The 15,536-nt window shown below is 40.7% G+C and overlaps 1 long non-coding RNA gene across 2 annotated transcripts in view; it reads right to left on the reverse strand.

Annotated features, from left to right (window-relative positions):
* LOC118531752 (uncharacterized) overlaps positions 1–15,536 on the reverse strand; it is a 358,190-nt gene that overhangs the window by 232,871 nt on the left and 109,783 nt on the right. The window lies entirely within an intron of this gene.

A 15,536-nucleotide genomic window follows, 5' to 3' on the forward strand; every position in this document is an offset into this window, starting at 1 on the left:
GAGCTCTAGCATATCTGCCTCATAGTGCCAGGCTCTGATGAGCCAGATGGGAGACGGAAGTGCTGGAAACAGAAGCTGACCTGTCATAGACTGACCTCCTAAACGCCAGCAGATTTCTGCCCCACTCTGGGTCTCCCTGCCTTCCAACCTCCCCATAGAATTCATCTAAGTCAAGAGACTACTGAATAGGTGAAGTAGGACACAAAAGACTTCTAAGTGTCTGAACCGATCCCTGAATAAAGATTGTATGAATGATCTAGAAATACCCATGATGATCTCCTCCTTTCAGGATGAAAATGAAGGGATGATGAGCACTTAGCCCCTGAGGCCCTGGGGGAACCACTGCTGGGAGGGGGACCCAGAAGGGCAGAGGAGAGATCAGATAGAATTTTAAAACCCTGGCTGACTCTCTGGTAAATATGACAAGTCCCTTCTAATTTCTGGAGTTATGCTTCCACATAGGGAAGTAGTGTTAGACTTGAGATAAAACTTGTATGAGTCCTCCTTGATCTCAAATATTCTAAAATATGACCCCCTTCATAGTATTCAGGCCTATTAGGTCATAGGTGCTGATTATTTAGAAAATATCACCCCAGTAACAGATCTCTGACTTCCTTGATTCGTGTAGCCTTTGTTTTAGAGGCATTCCAGGGAACACAATTATTGTAATTTTGATTCCTTAACATGGGCAATCCTGCCTACCTTGCATGCATCTAGCTTCTAATCCCACTGGAAGAATGTTAGATAACCAAACTCAACAGCACCTGTAGTTAATTACTCACTCATCCTTGTATTCATTCATTTGGGATTTGCCAAATTTTTATGGAGAACTTGTTGTATGCAACATATTCTTCTAGTTGCTGGGGGGAAAGAGTGGGAAACCAACCAGTGTAGTCTCTGTGGGTATAGAGCTTGTGTTCTAATGGGGAGAGTTCATAAATCAACAGGCAACTTTGATAAAGAAGGACAGGATTACACAGTCTCAGTGGGAAGAAGCCAATCGTGAGAACAAAGACAGCAAGGACTAGAGAGGCAAGGGTGTTGGCAACCATCCATGTTAAAGAGTGGTACCAGTGAGCATGGAGAACCCTTGATCTCCTTTGAGGTGTTCTGATCATTTTTCTTTCTAAGTATTAGAGCTTAGGAGGAGCCTAATCACTCACTTCTGTTAATGGATTCTGACCAATTAATCAATGGACATAAGGCCAAATGTGAACCAAAATATATTATGAGCTAGTGAAGCTGGGCCTCCTCTCTCTTTCCAGTGTGAACTTACCTACTCAGGCCTAGGACAGTGTCTTAGCCTGCCCAGGCTGCAATAACAAAGTACCATAGCTTGGGGTGGCTCATCAACAATAGAAATTTACTGCTCACAGTTCTGGAGGCTGGAAATCCAAGATTGGGGTACCAGCATATCACATTCTGTTGAGGGCCCTCTCCTGGGTGCAGACTACCAACATCTCATTCTATCTTCATGTGGCAGAGAAGAGAGGAAGGAAGCAGGCTCTCTCATGACTCCTATTAGGCCATCAGTCCCATTCATGAGGGCTCCACCTTCGTGACCTCATGTAATTGTAATTACCGCCCAAAGGCCCCACCTCCTAATTCACCACATTGGGGGATAGGGGTTCAATATATAAATTTTGGAGAGATACAAACAGTCAGTCCATGATAGGCAGGAAATAGAAAATAAGATTCTTCAGATGTGGTATATATATATACAATGGAATATTATGCAGCCATCAAAAAGAATGAAATCTTGCCATTTGCAACGACGTGGATGGAACTGGAGGGTATTATGCTGAGCGAAATAAGCCAATCAGAGAAAGACATGTATCATATGACCTCACTGATATGGGGAATTCTTAATCTCAGGAAACAAACTGAGGGTCGCTGGAGTGGTGGGGGGTGGGAGGGATAGGGTGGCTGGGTGATAGACATTGGGGAGGGTATGTGCTATGGTGAGCGCTGTGAAGTGTGCAAGACTGTTGAATCACAGATCTGTACCTCTGAAGCAAATAATACATTATATGTTAAAAAAAAAAAAAAAGAAGAAGAAGAAGAAGAAGATAGCAGGAGGGGAAGAATGAAGGGAGGGAAACCGGAGGGGGAGACGAACCATGAGAGACGATGGACTCTGAAAAACAAACTGAGGGTTCTAGAGGGGAGGGGGGTGGGAGGATGGGTTAGCCTGGTGATGGGTATTAAAGAGGGCACGTTCTGCATGGAGCACTGGTTGTTATATGCAAACAATGAATCATGGAACACGACATCAAAAACTAATGATGTAATGTATGGTGATTAACATAATATAAAAAAAAAGAAAAGAAAAGAAGATTCTTCAAAAGTAGCGTCACGACCAACTTTACAAGGTCAGGCAGTGTTGCAATGATGATTTTTCATGTTCATCTACATCTATGTCCTTTGGATGTGGTTTCCTACAAGACTCTAGGCTTGGTCTTGTGTTAGTTAATCTTTGACCAATAGAAAATTCTGGAAGTGAGAGTATGCCAGATCTGAGCCTCATCCTCAAGAAGTCTTACACTCTTCCACACTCTCTCAAAAACGCTGCTACCTTGTGAAAAAGCCTAGGCTATGCTGCTGACGGATGAGGCCAGAAGAGCCTGGCTGTCCTATCCAAAGTCCCTCTAGACCAACTTCAGCCAGCTGCACTCTCAAACAGGTGTAATAGTCCAGCCAGGATGAGCAGCATTGCCTGCCTGACTCATTGCTGACCACAGATGTACCAGTGAGCACAGATGACACCAGAACCACTGGTGCCCCATAGACTGGTGAATGATAATGCTATTGTTTTAAGCCGCTGAGTTTCTGAGTAGTTTGTTATACTGCAATATCTAACTGATACACTCCCTGAGGTCTAACAGACCGAAGAGATAGAGATCAGGCAGAGAAAGACAGATATTGTCACTTTTATTGCTGTGACTTTGTAACTTATCCCTAAGGCCCAGTTCACATCAGGTTCTTTTTATTTTAATCAATCATCAAAGGGAGGTAAAGACATTGCAGGTAGGGGTCAAATATCCCCTCTTACACTTTTTTTTTTTTTAAGATTTTATTTATTTATTTTTGGGGGGAGCACGAGCAGGGAGGGGGAGGGGAGCCTGATGCGGGACCCTATCTCAGGACCCCGGGATCATGACCTGAGCCAAAAGCAGCCCTTTAACCGACTAAGTCACCCAGGCGCCCCCCTCTTATACTTCTTAAGTCAGGGTCTGAGAAAAAGCTCAGAGGAAGAACTTCCTTTGGGTACCAAGGTCATTCACCATGCCCTCTGATCCTCTCTATGGACTACTCAGATAAGCCATTCTTTGGAGAATCTAAGAAAGTCACCTGATGGCTGTGCATTGACTAGGACTGAAAAAAAAAAATTACAGAAAGAATCACAAAGCAAAGCCAACTTCCAGACTTTTCATCTTATTTCTTCTTTCTCCCCTAAAACTATACCTATGCTGAAGTGTAACAAAATATATATATAAACAAGCTGTCAGGCTTCTGACACAGTGGATGCCTAGAGGCAAATGTTTCTGCTAAACTTTTGATGGAGCCCCGGGGAGAGTAGAAAGGGTCCCAAACTGGGAGGGATTGGCAGCTGGGCTGGGAACGCAACCTGACCCTCCCTTCCCCTTTCACAAAGAAGGTTTTGTTGGGATCTGGGGGCATGGTGAGTGACTCCTCTAGAGCCATGGGGATAAGCTGTGTTCTGAGGGAACATCTGGGCTGCCAGCTCAAGCCAAGCTGAAACCCTATCCTGGCCAGGGTTGCTCCAATGAATCAGGTGTAGGTGTATTTTTCCAGGATGTTCAAAACCACATCTTACCCTGAGAAACAGAGTTTTGTCCATAGAAGCTTTATTCCAAAGGGCAAATGATCCCCCTAGATTCCCATGAAGTGTATGTTTACTAAGGCTTCCTGCCCAAAGAATCAAACTCAAAGACTGAACGTATGGCCTCCACATACCCTTCTTCAAAGTGTGTTAGGAATCCTCACCAGTACAATCTCTATTCTCATCAGCAGACTCACTCCATGCCATTACCACCTTGTGTTTATAATGCAGTCTCAAAAGATTGATCGCTTTGAGCTGAAAGACTGCATTTTTAAGTCATTCTTTTTTCCCCTTCCAAGGAAATTCCAAACCATTGTCAGATTCTTCGCTTCTTATCCCACCTTCCTATTGTGCTATTGCTAATAGTAATATTTCTTTTTTTTTTTTTAAGATTTTATTTATTTGACAGAGAAAGAGAGAGTACAATACAAGCAGCGGGGGAGAAGTAGAGGGAGAGGGAGAAGCAGGCTCCCCACTGACCAGGGAGCCCGATGCGGGGCTCGATCCCAGGACCCTGGGATCATGACCTGAACCGAAGGCAGATGCTTATTAACTAACCGAACCACCCAGGCACCCCTAATAGTAACATTTCTTTTTTCAATACTTTTTTAATACCTACCACAGACTCCAGGGATATAGTGATGTCATATTATAAACATTAATATTTGCATTTAAGTAACTCTAATTCCACATGGATCAGTTTAACTTGGTATTATTAACAAATCAGAATCTTAAATACCGTTTCTGTATCTTATGGCACCCCAGTGAGGTTGAAAGAAATATTTCCTATTATAAGTGAGGTAACTGAGTCATGGATAGTTAGAGATGGATTTGGGATTACACTCCAGGGTCTTAATGTGAATCTATAATGGTAGGTTGTTGGTGGTTAGGAGATGGTCAGGCAAGAATCCCAGGGCCAGGATCAGATCACAGGAGTAGAGCAACAAATAGGCTGAGGAGGAGGAGATCATGCAGGACAGGGGCCTGCACTTGTCAGCAAAGAGTTCCAAGATGGAGTACCAGGCTAAATGCAGATCAGAGACAAGCTAAGTGAGCACAGCCTCCTTGCACTTTATAACAACTGATGTAAACTTATTTAGGGACTGTAATTTATGGGAAATACCCATAAAACTAAGTTTTATAAAATGAGAAAATGGAGGTCAGATTATTGGGCATGCTGATTTCAACTAGTAGCAAAATCAGATGCTCTTAGGGGTATGCATACCTGAGTGTTTCTATTAGTATCACACAGCTCTTGTAACCCATAGCTGCTATTTGCCTCCTCAGTATCTAGTTTTCTCCAATTATTTGTAGTGTTGTGATTCTACTTTGGGGGATTAGCCTCTTTTCCCTTCTCACCTTTGTCATTAGATATGGATGGACCCCATCCTCAACTGAAGATATGGGCCTAGACAGGCTTATATCATTAAGTTGTTTTTTCTTCATCACTGATTGGTTCAGTGATGGACATATAACCAAATCATGGTTAAGGGGATGAAATTCATGGAGATATTTTGTGGGACTTCTGACCTAATGTCATGCACTCTTCCAACAAACTTTTTTTTTTTTTTAAATAAACTGAGTGCCTGTCATCTGCTAATATTGAGATACTGATGGAGAGAAAACATGCTTTCTACCCTCAACATGCTCACAGTGAAGGAAACTGTACTGTGAATATATGATTGGAATAACTAGCCCTGCTTCAGAGATATTGATGAATTGCAATGAAAGCAGAGTGGGGAGAACCATCCTTAGAGTCTATTTTTGAAGAAGTGAGGAGAGAAGATAGTTGGGCAATCACTTCAGTGATTAGCAGAATCCTCTCCAAAAGGATGGTGGGAGCAAGCCTCAAGGTTTTCTGACTTCCCATTGACTTCAGCCACTTCTTCACTGGATCTTCTGATGTACTGGGGAGTTTGGGTCTCTCCTTGAGAAATATCCATCTCTGATTTGACCAAATAATTTATTCCCCAGACCTTGATTGGCTAATATGATGATGTGTGGGGACCTAAGTGAGACATCTTCTCATTATCTGACCAAATAATGTCTGTCCAAGGGATGAATACCAGGGAGGGTATTTTAACCTCAAATGCAGGATTACTAAACAGAGAGAACTATAAGGGATAAAAATAGAAATGGAGTTCAAAAGAAAAAAAAAAACATTAATATGGAAATCTCAAATATCAAAAATCTTCTGGAAAGATTACAGAGAGGACTTTAAACTTCAAGGAATACCAACTACAATGGCAATAAAATACAACCCAAGTCAAAAGTGTCAATATTAATGGTTTTAAAAGCACAGATATTGGATATTAGAAGCTGAACCACAAGAAAGTAAGTAGATATTGGAACCTAACACAGTTTGAGTTAGTCAAATCCTGCATGGATGCTCGTGTATTAGCAAGTATTTATGGAATGTCTACTGACTGCCATGAATGGAGAACAGATTCTTGAACTGGCACCCATAAACTGAGCTAGAAAGTAGACCATTGAAGGTCAGTTTTTTTTTTTAATTTTTTTATTGTTATGTTAATCCCCATACATTACATCATTAATTTTAGATATAGTGTTCCATGATTCATTGTTTGTGCATAACACCCAGTGCTCCATGCAGAACGTGCCCTCCTCAATACCCATCACCAGGCTAACCCATCCTCCCAACCCCCTCCCCTCTAGAACCCTCAGTTTGTTTTTCAGAGTCCATCGTCTCTCATGGTTCTTCTCCCCCTCCGATTTCCCCCCTTGAAGGTCAGTTTTTAACGGAAAACTAAAGCTCAGGCCAAGATATTTATGCTGAACCATATGTTTCCAAGGAACCTTTGCTAACTATTTGACTCATGCACCAATTATGAATATTTGGTAATTTTCTGTAATCATTTATTAATAACAAAATACCTCTTACATAAGCACACCTGAGTACTGGCAAACGTTCATGGCTATAGAGGGGCCTGGTATTCTCTCGATTTTACATAGGACACATTTGATGTGACAGAGTACATATGTACATAATGTAACCTTAAGCTCTTTTTCCAGGAGCTTATTATTAAAACTCAGGTTGTAAAGCCAGCAATAGCTACATTAGTATCCTGGGTAGGTTAGTTGCTAAGTAAGTTATTTGAATTTTCTTTTTTCTTTTTTTTTTTTTTTAAAGATTTTATTTCTTTATTTGACAGAGAGAGACACAGTGAGAGAGGGAACACAAGCAGGGGGAGTGGGAGAGGGAGAAGCAGGCCTCCCGCCGAGCAGGGAGCCTGACGTGGGGCTCGATCCCAGGACCCTGGGATCATGACCTGAGCTGAAGGCAGACGCTTAACGACTGAGCCACCCAGGCACCCCAGTTATTTGAATTTTCTAAGCCTTTATTTCTTTATCTCTAAAATGGAGAAATACCTAAATTTCAGTTATTAAAATGATAAAGTAAAGCAACTTTCTTAATACATATAGTACGTGCTTGGCACAGAGTAGGGGCTCAATGAGAATTAAATGAATGAACAGATGAATAAATGAATGGTAGAAAGAAACAAGACTGAAATGATACATGACTGGATTTATTTCTTTATTCTTTTGGAGAAACCATTTTTCACCATGGAAAAATGTTGGGGACATTACAGCCCTGAATAGAGGTCTCAAAATTCATGGTATATCCTTAATTCTGGGCAATTTATTCTGTCTAATAAAAGTTATACATTAGAATTATCACAAAATGTGATTTATATTGTGTGTCATGGTGCACTTTTTCATACTAATGAATTTTCAGGGTATAGTATCTGTATGCATATAGCTTATTTACATATTTAGATATATTTGCTACATATAATCAGAATTTGAATTACTATGTCAGTTTTTAGCTGAATAGTTTATAGCAAAATCGCATTCTGATAAGTTTGCTCTTTTCTTTTCTTTCTTTCTTTTTTTTATCTATGAGAGGGCCAATTTGCTTACATCCACTTTAAATTATTTCTTAGGCCAAAGGGTAGATCTTTGTTTTAACATAAGTTCTTTTAATAGTTTACATAAAATACACTATTTATTATGGCTTATGAAACTGTTTTACTGATTTGTAACCATACTTCAAATAACTTCTTTATAAAACTTGAATTCAACTATTAAACAGGGAATATATAATATTGGCAGAAAAATTTTAAAGCAGTTGGCCCTGACTACCAGTTGGCACCTTATTGCACAGGAGCCTTTAATATCTACTTTTAATTTAAGTTTTAAGCAAGGAGGCAAGGGAGAGAGAAGATGGGATATTTCAGTGGTTTTCACAATTTTACAGGGTGCTCTTAGGTCATCCTTTAAATCCATAAGCCATAGGTTTTGTGCCTCACAGATCATCCTTGGGGGCCTTTAGTGCCCTAAGTTCCACAGAATCACTTATTCTTAAGATCTTGTGACTTTGTCCATCCCTATCTCAAGGGAAGACAAACTTCAAGTTTTGGGAAGGAGTGGGACTCAAGTCTCAGCTTTTCCTTGTCTGGAAACAGGACCCAAGATAACAAGCAAAGTGACCTGTGAAATGGTCTTTCTCAAAGGAAGTGGAGTCATTTTTCCTCTAATATGGTGGAAAAAAATGTTTTTATTATATTAGCAATTAGCACCACAATTTCTCTCCTAGAGGAAGTTGTCCTTGTAAAAAGGTCTTCAAGAGCCAGCTTGGAGTGGAGGACACAGAGTTGGCAGTTTGATTGCAAACATAGCCCAAACTTTCCCTCCCTGTATCCTCTCCCTTTGCCATGGGACCTTGAAGCTCCTCCCTCAAGAGGTAGAGTCTAACTGTCCACCCTTAAATCTGAACTGGTCTGTGATTCACTCTGGCCAATAGGATGTGGTAGAAGGGAGCTCAACCAGTCCTGAGGCTAGGCTTCAAGACATTTTGCACATTTGTTCTCATTCTCTTGAAATCCTGCTCTGCTGTGTGAATGGGCCCAGACTAGCATTCTGGAGGATGTCAGATGCATGGCCTTAACACCTTCTTTTCCATACCCACCATTCAGTCATGCAGCTGAGGCCATGCTAAATCAAGCAATCCCTCCAGGACCAACCAGCTGACTGTAATGTATGAACAGAGCCAGTCAAGATCAGTGGAGTCTAGCCTAGATCAGTAGAACCACCTGGCTGATAAAGACTAGTGAGCAAGAATGTTTATTTTTCAGTCATTGACTTTTGGTATGATTTATTATTCAGCAATAGCTAACAGATACATCCAAAGCAGGAATATCAGCCAATGTCAGAATCCTAAAGGCTGTGGGAAGCTGTTCTACAGAGACAAGAGGGAAATTGTTATTTCCACCACAGAGAGTGAGCTCCAAGGACAAGTGGTGTGAAGGACAGAAAGGAGGGATGCAAAGGGGAGGAGGTCCAGCAAAATGGAGAGCAATTTGTGACCATATGTGGGAGGGCCTGGGACACTCTGTAGTGACAGCATGCACAGAGTGTTTAAGAACAGGGAGTTCAGATAGAGCAAGATAGCGGAGGAGTAGGAGACCTGGATTTCGTCTGGTCCCAGGAATTCAGCTGGATAGGGATCAAACCATTCTGAACACCTACGAACTCAACAGGAGATCGAAGAAAAGAATAGCAACAACTCTCTGAACAGAAAAGCAACCACTTTCTGGAAGACAAAATGACAAGACGGAAGAAATCACCTCAACAAAAAGAACAAGAGGTAGTACCGACTGCCAGGGACCCACTCAATACGGACATTAGTACGATGTCAGACCTAGAGTTCAGAATCATGATTTTAAAGATACTAGCTGGGCTTGAAAAAAGCATGGAAGTTATTAGAGAAATCTTTCTGGAGAAATAAAAGAACTAAAATCTAACCAAGTCGAAATCAAAAAGGCTATTAATGAGGTGCAATCAAAAATGGGGGTGCTAACTGCTAGGATAAATGAGGCAGAAGAGAGAATCAGTGATATAGAAGACCAAATGATGGAAAATAAAGAAGCTGAGAAAAAGAGAGATAAACAACTACTGGATCACGAGGGCAGAATTCGAGAGATAAGCGATACCATAAGACGAAACAACATTAGAATAATTGGGATCCCAGAAGAAGAAGAAAGGGAGAGAGGCGCAGAAGGTATATTGGAGCAAATTATAGCAGAGAACTTCCCTAGTTTGGAGAAGGAAAGAGGCATCAAAATCCAGGAGGCACAGAGAACCCCTCTCAAAATCAATAAAAATAGGTCAACACCCCGACATCTAATAGTAAAACTTACGAGTCTCAGAGACAAAGAGAAAATCCTGAAAGCAGCTCGGGAGAAGAGATATGTAACCTACAATGGTAGTAACATTAGACTGGCAACAGACCTATCCACAGAGACCTGGCAGGCCAGAAAGGACTGGCAGGATATATTCAGAGCACTAAATGAGAAAAATATGCAGCCAAGAATACTATATCCAGCTAGGCTGTCATTGAAAATAAAAGGAGAGATAAAAAGCTTCCAGGACAAACAACAACTAAAGGAATTTGCAAACACGAAACCAGCCCTACAACAAATCTTGAAAGGGGTCCTCTAAGTAAAGAGAGAGCCTAAAAGCAACATAGACCAGAAAGGAACACAGACAATATACAGTAACAGTCACCTTACAGGCAATACAATGGCACTAAATTCATATCTCTCAATAGTTACCCTGAATGTAAATGGGCTAAATGCCCCAATCAAAAGACACAGGCTATCAGATTGGATTAAAAAACAAGACCCATCGATATGCTGTCTGCAAGAGACTCATTTTAGACCCAAAGACACCCCCAGATTGAAAGTGAGGGGGTGGAAAACCATTTACCATGCTAATGGACACCAAAAGAAAGCTGGGGTGGCAATCCTTATATCAGACAAATTAGATTTTAAACCAAAGACTGTAATAAGACATGAGGAAGGACACTATATTCTACTTAAAGGGTCTATCCAACAAGAAGATCTAACAATTGTAAATATCTATGCCCCTAACATGGGAGCAGCCAATTACATAAGGCAATTAATAACAAAAGCAAAGAAACGCATCGACAACAATACAATAATAGTGGGGGACTTTAACACCCCCCTCACTGAAATGGACAGATCGTCTAAGCAAAAGATCAACAAGGAAATAAAGGCTTTAAATGACACACTGGACCAAATGGACTTCACAGACATATTCAGAACATTCCATCCCAAAGCAACGGAATACACATTCTTCTCTAGTGCCCATGGAACATTCTCCAGAATCGATCACATCCTAGGTCATAAATCAGGTCTCAACCGGTACCAAAAGATTGGGATCATTCCCTGCCTATTTTCAGTGCACAATGCTTTGAAACTAGAACTCAATCACAAGAGGAAAGTCGGAAAGAACTCAAATACATGGAGGCTAAAGAGCATCCTACTAAAGAACGAATGGGTCAACCAGGAAATTAAAAAAGAATTAAAAAAATTCATGGAAACAAATGAAAATGAAAACACAACTGTTCAAAATCTCTGGGATGCAGCAAAGGCAGTCCTAAGAGGAAAGTATATAGCAATACAAGCCTTTCTCAAGAAACAAGAAAGGTCTCAAGTACACAACCTAACCCTACACCTAAAGGAGCTGGAGAAAGAACAGCAAATAAAGCCTAAACCCATCAGGAGAAGAGAAATAATACAGATCAGAGCAGAAATCAATGAAATAGAAACCAAAAGAACAGTAGAACAGATCAACGAAACTAGGAGCTGGTTCTTTGAAAGAATTAATAAGATTGATAAACCCCTGGCCAGACTTATCAAAAAGAAAAATGACCCAAATCAACAAAATCATGAATGAAAGGGAGAGATCACAACCAACACCAAAGAAATACAAACAATTATAAGAACATATTATGAGCAACCATATGCCAGCAAATTAGATAACCTGGAAGAAATGGATGCATTCCTAGAGATGTATCAACTACTAAAACTGAACCAGGAAGAAAGAGAAAACCTGAACAGACCTATAATCACTAAGGAAATTGAAGCAGTCATCAAAAATCTCCCAACAAACAAGAGCCCAGGGCCAGATGGCTTCCCAGGGGAAATCTACCAAACATTTAGAGAAGAATTAATACCTATTCTTCTGAAACTGTTCCAAAAAATAGAAATGGAAGGAAAACTTCCAAACTTGTTTTATGAGGCCACCATTACCTTGATCCCAAAACCAGACAAAGACCCCATCAAAAAGGAGAATTACAGACCAATATCCCTGATGAACATGGATGCAAAAATTCTCACCAAAATACTAGCCAATAGGATCCAACAGTACATTAAAAGGATTATTCACCACGACCAAGTGGGATTTATCCCTGGGCTGCAAGGTTGGTTCAACATCTGCAAATCAATCAACGTGATACAATACATTACCAAAGAAAGAACAAGAATCATATGATCCTCTCAATAGATGCAGAAAAAGCATTTGACAAAGTACAGCATCCTTTCTTGATCAAAACTCTTCAGAGTATAGGGATAGAGGGTACATACCTCAATATCATAAAAGCCATCTATGAGAAACCTACAGCGAATATCATTCTCAATGGGGAAAAACTGAGAGCTTTCCCCCTAAGGTCAGGAACGCAACAGGGATGTCCACTATCACCACTGCTATTCAAAATAGTATTAGAAGTCCTAGCCACAGCATTCAGACAACAAAAAGAAATAAAAGGCATCCGAATCAGCAAAGAAGAAGTCAAACTCTCACTCTTTGCAGATGATATGACACTTTATGTGGAAAACCCAAAAGACTCCACCCCAAAACTGCTAGAACTTATACAGGAATTCAGTAAAGTGGCAGGATATAAAATCAATGCACAGAAATCAGTGGCATTCCTATACACCAACAACAAGACAGAAGAAAGAGAAATTAAGGACTCGATCCCATTTACAATTGCACCCAAAACCATAAGACACCTAGGAATAAAACTAACCAAAGAGGCAAAGGATCTGTACTCAGAAAACTATAAAATACTCATGAAAGAAACTGAGGAAGACACAAAGACATGGAAAAACGTTCCATGCTCACGGACTGGGAAAACAAATATTGTGAAGATGTCAATGTTACCTAGAGCAATCTACACATTCAATGCAATCCCCATCAAGATACCATCCACTTTTTTCAAAGAAATGGAACAAATAATCCTAAAATTTGTATGGAACCAGAAAAGAACCCGAACAGCCAGAGGTATGTTGAAAAATAAAAGCAAAGCTGGCAGCAACACAATTCCGGACTTCCAGCTCTATTACAAAGCTGTCATCATCAAGACAGTATGGTACTGGCACAAAAACAGACACAGAGATCAATGGAACAGAATAGAGAGCCCAGAAATGGACCCTCAACTCTATGGTCAACTAAGCTTTGACAAAGCAGGAAAGAATGTCCAATGGAAAAAAGACAGTCTCTTCAACAAATGGTGTTGGGAAATTGGACAGCCACATGCAGAAGAATGAAACTGGACCATTTCCTTACACCACACACAAAAAGAGACTCCAAATGGTTGAAAGACCTCAATGTGAGACAGGAGTCCATCAAGATCCTAAAGGAGAACACAGGCAGCAACCTCTTCGACCTTAGCCACAGCAACTTCTTCCTAGAAACATCACCAAAGGCAAGGGAAGCAAGGGCAAAAATGAACTATTGGGACTTCATCAAGATAAAAAGCTTTTGCATACCAAAAAAACAGTCAACAAAACCAAAAGACAACCAACAGAATGGGAGAAGATATTTGCAAATGACATATCACATAAAGGGCTAGTATCCAAAAATCTATAAAGAACTTATGAAACTCAACACCCAAAGAACAAATGATCCAATCAAGAAATGGGCAGAAGACATGAACAGACATTTTTCCAAAGAAGACATCCCAAAGGCCAACAGACACATGAAAAAGTGCTCAACATCGCTCAGCATCAGGGAAATCCAAATCAAAACCTCAACGAGATACCACTTCACACCAGTCAGAATGGCTAAAATTAACAAGTCAGGAAATGACAGATGTTGGAAGGGATGTGGAGAAAGGGGAACCCTCCTACACTGTTGGTGAGAATGCAAGCTGGTGCGGTCACTCTGGAAAACAGTATGGAGGTTCCTCAAAAAGTTTAAAATAGAGCTACCATACGATTCAGCAATTGCACTACTGGGTAGTTACCCCAAAGATACAAATGTAGGGATCCAAAGGGGTACGTGCACCCCGATGTTTATAGCAGCAATGTCCACAATAGCTAAACTGTGGAAAGAGCCAAGATGTCCATTGACAGATGAATGGATAAAGAAGATGTGGTATATATATATATATATATATATATATATATATATATATATATACACAATGGAATATTATGCAGCCATCAAAAGGAATGAAATCTTGCCATTTGTAATGATGTGGATGGAACTGGAGGGTGTTATGCTGAGCGAAATAAGTCAATCAGAGAAAGACATGTATCATATGACCTCACTGATATGAGGAATTCTTAATCTCAGGAAACAAACTGAGGGTTGCTGGAGTGGGGGGTGGGTGGGAGGGATGGGGTGGCTGGGTGATAGACATTGGGGAGGGTATGGGCTATGGTGAGCACTGTGAATTGTGCAAGACTGTTGAATCACAGATCTGTACCTCTGAAACAAAGAATGCAATATATGTTAAGAAAAAAAAAAAAAAGAAGAAGAAGATAGCAGGAGGGGAAGAATGAAGGGGGGGAATCAGAGGGGGAGATGAACCCTGAGAGAAGATGGACTCTGAAACACAAACTGAGGGTTCTAGAGGAGAGGGGGGTGGGAGGATGGGTTAGCCTGGTGATGAGTGTTAAAGAGGGCACGTTCTGCATGGAGCACTGGGTGATATGCACAAACAAAGAATCATGGAACACTACATCAAAAACTAATGATGTAATGCATGGTGATTAACATAACCATAAAAATTTAAAAAAAAAAAAGAACAGGGAGTTCATGTGCTGCCAGGAAGTGAGCTTTTAATCCGTCTTGATGCCTCCATTTTCAAAATGATGCATATAACTCATTAATGTAGTGTATGAGCAGGTAAAAGTCCTGTTGTGGTTGTTCGTGAAAACCAGCAGGGGTTGAGCATTCCTATCATGTAAAGTGATGTGACCTAAAGATTGCATGCTTGGAGGTCAGAGCCAGGGATGCTGAGCCAGTCACAGGAACAGACTCTGCATTTCTGTCCCCTTATGTGGAATTTGCAAAAAAAAAAAAAAAAAAAATACTAAAGCGTATTAGGACTTCCGGGGACTATTGAATCTGTAAGGTAGGAAGGAAGGTGGTCAAGGCGTGCTCAGCTTCCTTCTATTGCAACAGAGAACCGCAGCTGACATCTAAATAGCATTCCCTTCATGTGAAGGGTTGAAGGGAACTTATCAACACGGAATGAGCACCTAAGCCTTATCTCCTGTGATTTTCACAACAACCAGAAAGAGGTAACCGGTTATCCTTGCTATATTTAAAAGGAAACAGACTTTCAGGGACATTAGAAAGGTACTGAATTTCACACCACTGGTGAGTGATAAGTGGTCTTGAAGTCCAGGATTGCTTGCCCCCAGCCCAATAATCTTTCAGTTCCTCCAGGCCAGCCAGAAACATTCACACATCAGGTGTGGTAGAGCCACCAACTGTTCTGTTTGTTGTTGCTGGAATTTAAATATAACACCTCCCTTAGCAACTAAAGAGGCCCTTAGCTACCCATGATGTTTAA

This window comes from Halichoerus grypus, chromosome 10 (genome assembly GCF_964656455.1).
Source record: "Halichoerus grypus chromosome 10, mHalGry1.hap1.1, whole genome shotgun sequence".
Lineage (NCBI taxonomy): Eukaryota > Metazoa > Chordata > Mammalia > Carnivora > Phocidae > Halichoerus > Halichoerus grypus.